This window comes from Anticarsia gemmatalis, chromosome 1 (genome assembly GCF_050436995.1).
Source record: "Anticarsia gemmatalis isolate Benzon Research Colony breed Stoneville strain chromosome 1, ilAntGemm2 primary, whole genome shotgun sequence".
Classification (NCBI taxonomy): Eukaryota; Metazoa; Arthropoda; class Insecta; order Lepidoptera; family Erebidae; genus Anticarsia; species Anticarsia gemmatalis.
The window spans coordinates 682,507-691,547 of record NC_134745.1 but is presented as its reverse complement, the minus strand read 5'-3'; the positions used below and the strand labels follow the sequence as shown (position 1 = coordinate 691,547).

At 34.9% G+C, this 9,041-nt stretch overlaps 1 protein-coding gene and 1 non-coding gene across 3 annotated transcripts in view; one reads left to right on the top strand and one right to left on the bottom strand.

The window, feature by feature from the left end:
• The window catches only part of LOC142985720 (uncharacterized), a 65,689-nt gene that overhangs the window by 27,931 nt on the left and 28,717 nt on the right, over window positions 1-9,041 (top strand). Inside the window, exon 2 of one of the 2 annotated variants that reach the window (XM_076134082.1) lies at window positions 3,874-3,949. The exons of the other annotated variant lie outside the window; for it this stretch is intronic. The gene's annotated coding sequence lies outside the window, so the exon portion shown is untranslated. The remainder of the gene's footprint in view (window positions 1-3,873; window positions 3,950-9,041) is intronic. 2 annotated transcript variants of the gene reach the window in all.
• TRNAM-CAU (transfer RNA methionine (anticodon CAU)) lies at window positions 3,546-3,617 on the bottom strand. The gene has a single exon. It is a non-coding gene; the product is annotated as a tRNA-Met (tRNA).

Genomic DNA, 9,041 nt, shown 5'->3' with positions numbered 1-9,041 from the left:
TTAATTATTTTTACAATGTCAGTCTGAATTATTAAATTAATGTTCAATAATAATTATAAGATATAATAGTGAAAGTTCCATAGTTTTGGTTTGATTCTTACTCGTAATAAATATTTCTGTATACCACACACCCAGTCCTCTTTTGAATTATTTTATAATTTTTCATTAGAGAAAATACACACATTAGGGATAAAGTCTTTAAATTAATGCCTTTGTCAAAGTACCGACTGTTACTCACCAAGGTGTCAATTTCTTATTTTTATAAAGAGAAACAATATGTTTTATACAACAATAATGTTATAAATACATTTAATTGAAGTGTTCCACACATGTCTCAATTAAAAATCCATTGTTCTTAAATTTTAAATCATCTTTAAAACATATTGACTTATTAACTGATTGGCGATTCCGTTCGCTTGGATATCCAAAGATTAAGTACCCTAGGTTCATCCTGAGTCTTCAGCTCCCATGCTAAATTTTTACCAAAATCGTTTGACGTATCATTAAAAATTAACCCGCCAAATCAACGCTTACATCGGTAGCACGATAAACACTTTAACCACTAGGCCATTACGTCATAGCAATAGTACTTGTTCTTTGGTATTACATATTTACAATTAAATTTTCCTATCGCATATTTCCGTCATCATCCATTCATAACACGAATTTATAATTTAAGCATAAATTCCATGATTTCAAGTAATAAATAAATGTAAACACTAAACTTAGGAGATGACAAGTCTCAGTTCAAGGGAATATAACTGACGTAGGTATGTATTAACCACAAGACAAACATATGTACTAGGTATTTAGTGCATTCGTCATATTACTACTATCAAACATGACCGCTTCTGTGTATGCTAATGCCACGCAATGTCGGGGCAAAAATATATTTATGAGTTTTTTCTGTTCATACACAACTAATTTTTGAAAACAATAATCAAAATTACATCTGTTGAGCTAATTGTATTAATTAGTGTTGAATATAAAATATAAATAAATATGTAATCCTGTCTTAACAAACATACAAACAACGGACACAAAAAACTGCGTCGAAAGTGAAATTACATAGGGAATTTATAAATAAAGATAAAAAGCAGTTATCGCGTATTGGAAAATGTAACTGTGGTTTCTATTTACGTAATGATTTCAGGAAAATAATACATTATACTGCATGGTGTAGTTAACAATAGCTAGTTAGCTGAATCATATACATATACGCATTTACTTTCCATGCAGCCAAGGGCTCAAATTAACTTTTCAAGATTATGATTATCACTTAACCATTTTTTGCGACTTGTACACACAATATTATAATGTGGCGTTGCAACAGGTCAAAAAATTTTCTTATTTTCAGTCGAGTAAAATTTTTATTTTATATATTTCTTTAAATCAGACACGCAGGTCCATATTATTATAAATACAAAACCCAGTACGGTAAAGGAAAATAATGATGATGATGATCTATCCGACCGATTTCGGCCATGGCGACCACTTCGACCTCTAATCAAATTGGCGCTGATGCGCACGATGGCTCATATAGCCAAATTTAGCAGAGAACTGTGCAGTGTGGGTATGTGAGTTTACCACAAATATAAATAGACACAATGGCAGCAGATCGGCGAGCCTTTAATTCGTCGAGAAAATATCCTGACCTTGAATCCTTGCGTTCCTAAAGTCCCTAAACCAGAATTTGGCCAGCGTAGGAACTTAAGCAAAGATAAGGCATTCGAATTTCATCATGACGTTTTCATTCACCGTATGCACACATAACATTTCGAAAAGTCATTGGTGTGTTGCGGGTTTGAACTTGGGACCACTTGCATGGGAGGTGCCAACTTAAACCACTCGGCTATCACAGCTTTTTAGGTACCTTGTACGTTATAAAGTTGTTTTTAAAAAACCGAAGTAAACAAGTCAATTGTGCTCAATAGTTGTTGATGGTTACGTTTAAAACAATTAAATTGTTTGTTTTGGTGTTAAAGTGTATGTCTACATGTGCGTATCACTACGTATACGAAAATATGTCCTTCAACGCGTTCGTCTATTTGTTCGCGATAAGCTCAAAAATTGCTTGTAATATTTTTATGCGCGGCCTCCGTGGCGCAGTGGTTAAGGTGGTCATGCACACTACGCCACTACCAGTGCGTCGAGAAGTCGTGGGTTCGATTCCCAAATTTCAAATACTTTGTAAAAAGTTTACCAAATAAAGGATATTTTGGATTTGAATTTGGTAGTACTTTGTTTCCTTTGTTTGTATGTTTGTAAAAGTCCCCGCGACACAAGAGCAATTTAAAAGAGTTGACTTTTTTTAAAGGATATGAACAAAAGAGCGTAATTTCGAGGTAAAATGTGTATTATGAATTACAACTAGTCAGGGTTTTCTATAAAAAAAATTAATAACTGCTAATATGATAACAATTATACAAGTCATCTTGCCAGCGGTTTGATATAAATTTACAAGATAAATAAATATCCGATAGTATTTATGTAGGTTCAACTTTATGTACTCGCTTTAAAGACGTAGTAAATAAAAGGTTCAATGTACTAAGGATGCTTTTTACGCATCTCACGTAGGAATCGTAAAGTAAGTGCAATCCTTAACTTAAGATATGTACGTTTGAATGCAAAGCCTTTTATACGATAATACAACAAATTTGTTTATTGTGCCTACGTTTTATGAGACACTGCAATACAAAGAAATTACTAAAATAGTTGAATTACCTAATATTAACTTTGATTTGCCTGACGTTTCGGCCAAATTGCACTAGATTAGATAAATGCACATATCCCTTCAATCAAAAACGAGGAAGTTTAGAAGTCAAGTAGTATTATTAAAAACTTGAATTTAAGAACGCGAATAATCTACAAAACAATGATTAAAAGTAGGAATATTTTCAAGGATAGATAAATTGAAAGAGAATTTAACAGAAAAAAATCGTATGGCATTCGCCAATGTGCAAAGGCGCTAACATCCTAGCGTCAGACGAGTGACCTCGATATAACCAATCTATTTTTCATGAATATCGGTAAAGTTGTACAACACAGTTGAAACAATGGCTATTCTGTTACAAACTAGTTCCTAACTACTACAGACGTTAAACTTTTGTACAGTGTACACCTTTTTGAACATGTTATACCTTTTTTGTGCAATGGTTGAACTAAAATTTCCTAAATACTTTACTACTGGATTCAATCTGAGATTAATTATATAATGTAAGATATGAATTTGAGGAAATAAACACAGCGTTTATAAGGGCTTTTCAGATAAGTATGTATATTAGAATTCCTAACCCCCGGTTTCTGAGTACATTTAGCGGTAGTTTATCTATTCAATTGCGTTTCGTTTATATGAGTTTTAACGCCCTTGAATAGATAAACTACCGCTTAATATACCTCAGAAACCGGGGGTAAGCGATATAGAATTGTAAAAATATTATATTTTTGTTAAACATATGTCTGTCTTTGAAATCATAGTCATAATTATGTTCAAGATTTTCGCTTAATCTATAAAATATTTTAAAAAAGGAGGGGAAATGTCCTCATAGCAGAGCGTGGTTTCGATCCACGGACCTCTGGGTTATGGGCCCAGCACGCTTCCACTGCGCCACTCTGCTCATGCCGGTGCACTGCCAAATATCATGTCTATTTATACTTTCAGTAGGAAAAGTCTGCAGAGAAAATGCATTTAACATACTATGGGTTTAAAAAAATAGCGATTGGATATTTGACTGGTAACCAAATTCCATTTTATAAAGAGTCACGTTTATATCTTTATAAATGTTAACGATCTACAAATTAATAGTTGTCTTGTACTTAGCGCCCGTTATTTGTATGTTTGTAGAAGTTATGCAAACTGAAATTTCTTTTTAGGTGCGAGTATTAAGAAGAGTGGAAAACATAAATGGTGGTTCTGAGCCCCTAACTTCATGGTGATAATAGATTTAAGGTTAGTTATAAAAATCTATACTAATATTCTAAAGCTGAAGAGTTTGTTTGTTTGTTTGAACGCGCTAATCTCAGGAACTACTGGACCGATTTAAAAAAATATTTCAGTGTTAGATAGTCAATTTATCGAGAAAGGACCTATCACGCTACGACCAATAGGAGCAGAATACCAGTAAAAAATGTTACAAAAACGGGGAAAATGTTGACCCATTCTCTTATGTGACGCAAGCGAAGTTGCGCGGGTCAGCTAGTTTAGAATAAAATTCACGTTGACACAAAACTTTAAATTCTGACGAAAGTATACAAATGATTCAACTAAATGAAAGAGGCTCTTTCCACAATAACTCATTTATTCCTAGTACTTAATTCGTATCTAGTGCGGTCATTGACCTCAAAACTTTACGCGAAACTTGTTTTGATCACAATGTTAATCGTGTCCAAAGGCTTTTGTTTGTCACCATGCTTTAAGACTGTATTTACGTTTGAGAAATATATCCTGTTAAGTAAAACTAATGCTTATAGCTATTACCGTATTTCCGAATCACTTATTTACATAAAAAGTTACTGATAAGTAAGTTTGGAGGGGCTAGAACAGTTTCTGCGTTTTTAAATCACCCAAAAATTACGAACGTGAGATGCTTTGATTTAAATTACGTTTCTTTTAGAAATGATTATCTCTAGTTTTAACTGTAAAGGAAAACATCGTGATAAACCTTGCAGTCGCCGAGTCTTCTGAAAACAGTTCTAAGAACAGTGAAAGAGTCAGAGTGCCAGCATCTGTTGAGTATATTAGAACCAAACTAGGATCCCTTTGTCTTTTTTTTTTAAAGACAACTCCCGCACTAAGAATTGCTCTTGTGTCGCGAGGACTTCTACAAACATACAAACAACGGACACAAAGCACAACCCGAAACAACTATTTATGGATCGCACAAATAATTGCTCCGTATGGGAATCGAACCCACGACCTCCCGACGCAGTGGTATCGGCGTGGCGACCTAAAAGTAAAATATTCGCCTTTAAGTCAGTTTGTTTGTCACGTTATAATCCTAACTCAATATCGGATCAAAACACTATTAATATTAATAATTTACACTATTGTTTATTTAGGTTACACTTCTTTATGGAGCTTTTTGAGGCTATAGGGATAAGCACCAATGTTTATTATGTTCAATGCGTCTTTTTAGGGGTTCAGCTAACTGTAGTTTAGTAAATAATACTATTAATGGCAATGTGTGTATGTCATATTTCACGCAAAAACTTCTTAACTGGTTTTGAAGAATCAATTACATAAGCACATAGACACACATTTTTGCTAAATTTTATAGTTTAGATTGCCATAGAGTATGAGCTTTATATCAATACGTGTATTACTTTATCAATACGTGTATTACTTTATCAACTGCTTCCATCCCGTAAAAGACTGCTGATTGCAAGGTCGTAGATTCGATTCGCGATCCAGGCAATTAGGTGTCCTTAGTCTGTGCGGGGATATACTCTGTATTTATTTGTAGTTTCATTACTGTTATACCTTCAATACAGTTCTTGAAGGTATGCGATGTCTCCAATCTGCACTTGGCTAGCGTCTCGAGACCTAACCTCTTCCTCATTACGAGAGGAGATTCTTGCCCAACAGTGGGACATTAATGGGTTAAATTTATTATTATATTACAAAACAAGTAGTGAGGAGTAATACGCAACATTCTAATAATCACAATCATATAGAGTGTGTGTTGAATTGATAAATATATATAAAAATAGCTGCGGCGTACGTCCGTTGCATTAGCGATAACAGTTGTCAGATAGCGAGTATTGTATCATTGTTGTTGAGTGCCTAAGTTACTATATTTTGAAACTAAGTTATACTTAGGCATGAAAAATTGGAGGATATTTTCGGCTGTACCTAAACCTATCGATTAGGAATAAGATTAATATAGAGCAAAGCAAGGCAAAATGCTTATCATTGGCACTATACGACTAGTCAAGACTATCGCAGCTTGTAAGGACGCTTACGTAGGTTTCGCTACCTTAAGGCATACCTGAAGACGAGTATTATTCGAAATTCTTTGGCAATGGAGGGCAGGCAAAAGGATACCTCACTATATATTATCTCGCTAGTTACGTTGCCCAAACTTGAGGATCAGGCTGTTGCAATGAATTCTCTAGCAAGTCTCAGCATACCTTAGGATTCCTCTGCTGTATTTGTTGTCAGTGTATGTCTGCGTAATGGTATGGCGAAAAAATTTCGCCTTGCTATAGTCGCAAATCGTAAATCGTAAGGCTATTTGATTTTGACTGTCTCCGTGGCGCAGTGGTTTGTATCACCACGCCGCTACCATTGCGTCGGGAGGTCGTGGATTCGATTCCCACACGGGACAATTATTATTTGTGCGATCCACAATTATAAATTGTATCAAAGGTAAAAACCAGTACGTGCATTGATAACATTAGGTCCATGGTTTGGGTTCTAATACAAAAAACAAATATTGCTAATTAATTTGATTGATTAATTGCATGATAACCTTTTTGCAATATAGATTAATAAAGAAATCGTATAACTTAGAACATTATATGTACAACAATGACCTCGATGGCAAAATGATGAGCGTTACAAATGTATAATCCCAATTTTGTACGGTATTTACAAAAATACGTCACATACACGTAACACGTATAATTTCTATATTAATAAATAACAAAACGTTTTCCTTAACGTTGCCACTTAATTCCTTGTAAGATTTTCCTTGAGAACACAATGTGTGCTTCACTAGACATAATTTTACCGACGGTCCTGTATGACAAGATGTATGGATGTGAATGAGGTGAGGGGAGTTTGTAAGGATCGTACCACGTATTTTTGGTCTCTGCCTACCTCTTTGAGAAAAACGTGATTCGATGTAACATAAGTCATCTTAGCAATATTTACCGTTGCTTGAAACTTTGATCCAAAATAAAAATGTCAAAGGACTTTAAGATTTTTTTTCTAATCAAAACTATTTTGTTGATAGCTAACTAAACTAGATAGATCTTGTTAATTGATTTAATTGCTTTTAAAATACCACCAACTGTTTGTCCTGTCCCTTACCGCAGCAGAATATATCTTTAGAATCGGTTTTATCGTTAAAAAACCCGATAATTTATTTATGAACTATATATTGCTAACTAAATAAGAAACTAAAGCTGCATGCAAACCTATAAAAACTTAAAAAGAATGACTACTATTCCAGTAAAACAGTTTTCCACGAAGGCTGTTTCAGCCATCATCTCAACCTCGCAATAAACCATTTAACAATTCCCCATAACCCTTGCTCCGTCCATTCAAGGTCATTGTAAAACATTCCCATAACGGTAAATAACAAATAATTTGATAGACCGCCGCGGTTCCACGAGACAAGGTGGTCCCTTGACCCAAATACTGCGGGACCAGGCCCTAGGGGCTTGTGAAGGCTGTACTCGTATACCCGTTTATTAGCACGCGTATTAATGTATTTGTACAAGGCTTTTTCGAACATTTTTGGTATTTTCGGCCTGCTGATCATGATGTCAAGGATTCGATTCCCCGTTCGGGCTTTGTAGACTTTTTTATTTTGTATTACCTATAATGTTCAAAAAAGTAGCCTGGAAGTTGATAGCTTGCCCTGGATATGGTAATAAGCTCGCCCCTGTTATATGAGACTAACATTGTTAAGGGGGAAATTAGTGTGGTCTTTGCTTTTAGGTGTTTCTAGCTTGTATTAAAGTGTTCTTAAAACTAGCTCATAATTTCGTAGCGTGTCTGGTATATAATGGCTATATGTTAGTCCTCTATCCATGGGAAAAAACATTGTTAATGATAAAACGAGTGTGTAATTTCAAGGACCCGCGACTGGCTGAATTTTCGCGATAACTTGTAGAACTGTCGAACAGATATTGATAATTAAATATGTTAGTGTTTTGTTAATTAGTGATTGGTGTTAACCATTAGATATATAACGATAAGAAGTTAACTGTAGCATTGCAACTGAACACTTGAGTTGAGGCAGATAGATGTCTGTAGATTGATTATGAACTAGAGGCTGCCCGCCACTTCGTCTGCGTGAAAACCCTTCCCGTGTAAATCCCGATCCCTCGAAAACTCCGAGATAAAAAGTAGCCTATGTTTTATTCTGGGTCTTCCGCTACCTATATTATATACCAAATTTCATCGTAATCGGTTCAGTAGTATTTGCGTGAAAGAGTAACAAACATCCATACATACATACATTCTCACAAACTTTCGCATTTATAATATTAGTAGGATCACATTCAAAATCGCTTGACTAACGACGGGCTACATGGAAGGTTTAAAAGATAGACCGATTAAACAGAATACCTACACTTACTCAAAATCACCCCATTTTACTTATCCTTCATAATGTCCGTTTGACGTCAATTCACTTTTCCTGGTGTCTGATGGGTTTTCCTTTGCTGATGCTTGTTCAATGCATTCACCACAAAATTATGCATAGTTATATATTTCCTTCTATGATTCGTGACTGAGGTCACATAAAAAGGAGTGAAGCCGATCTGGATTGATCTAGCTTGAACCGACGACAGTACATCCTGCGCCAAAACGTAAGGAAAAATGCACGTGCGCGTTAATTCCCGTATGTTATTAGATAAATAAATAAACTCACACACGGTCATTTGATTACAAACTAAGCACAGCTAGAGAACAACTTGTACTATAGCAACCAAGCAGCAGATTTTCATATTTATATTCTTTTAATACATACATAAATTCACTGTTCTGTCTCTAAACAAATACTCGTGCTCATCAAATAAATATTTATAATGAGTTGGATTCGAACCCACCACACGTGGCGCTTTGGTACGGTACACTACAGGCGATACAACCACGTTAATCACTGTGCCAAACATGCTATTAATTAATAACGTATTGTATTATATAGCGCTTAGGATGCCTTAGGTCGTAGATCTCTCACCCTAAGACTAACATTGATCCTAAACTATCTATTCTAATTTTAGTGCCATTATCAAAAACAAACTATAATCCATTAGCCTATTGTTATTCGCGACAAATGACCTTTAACCTTTACTACCCACTACCCACT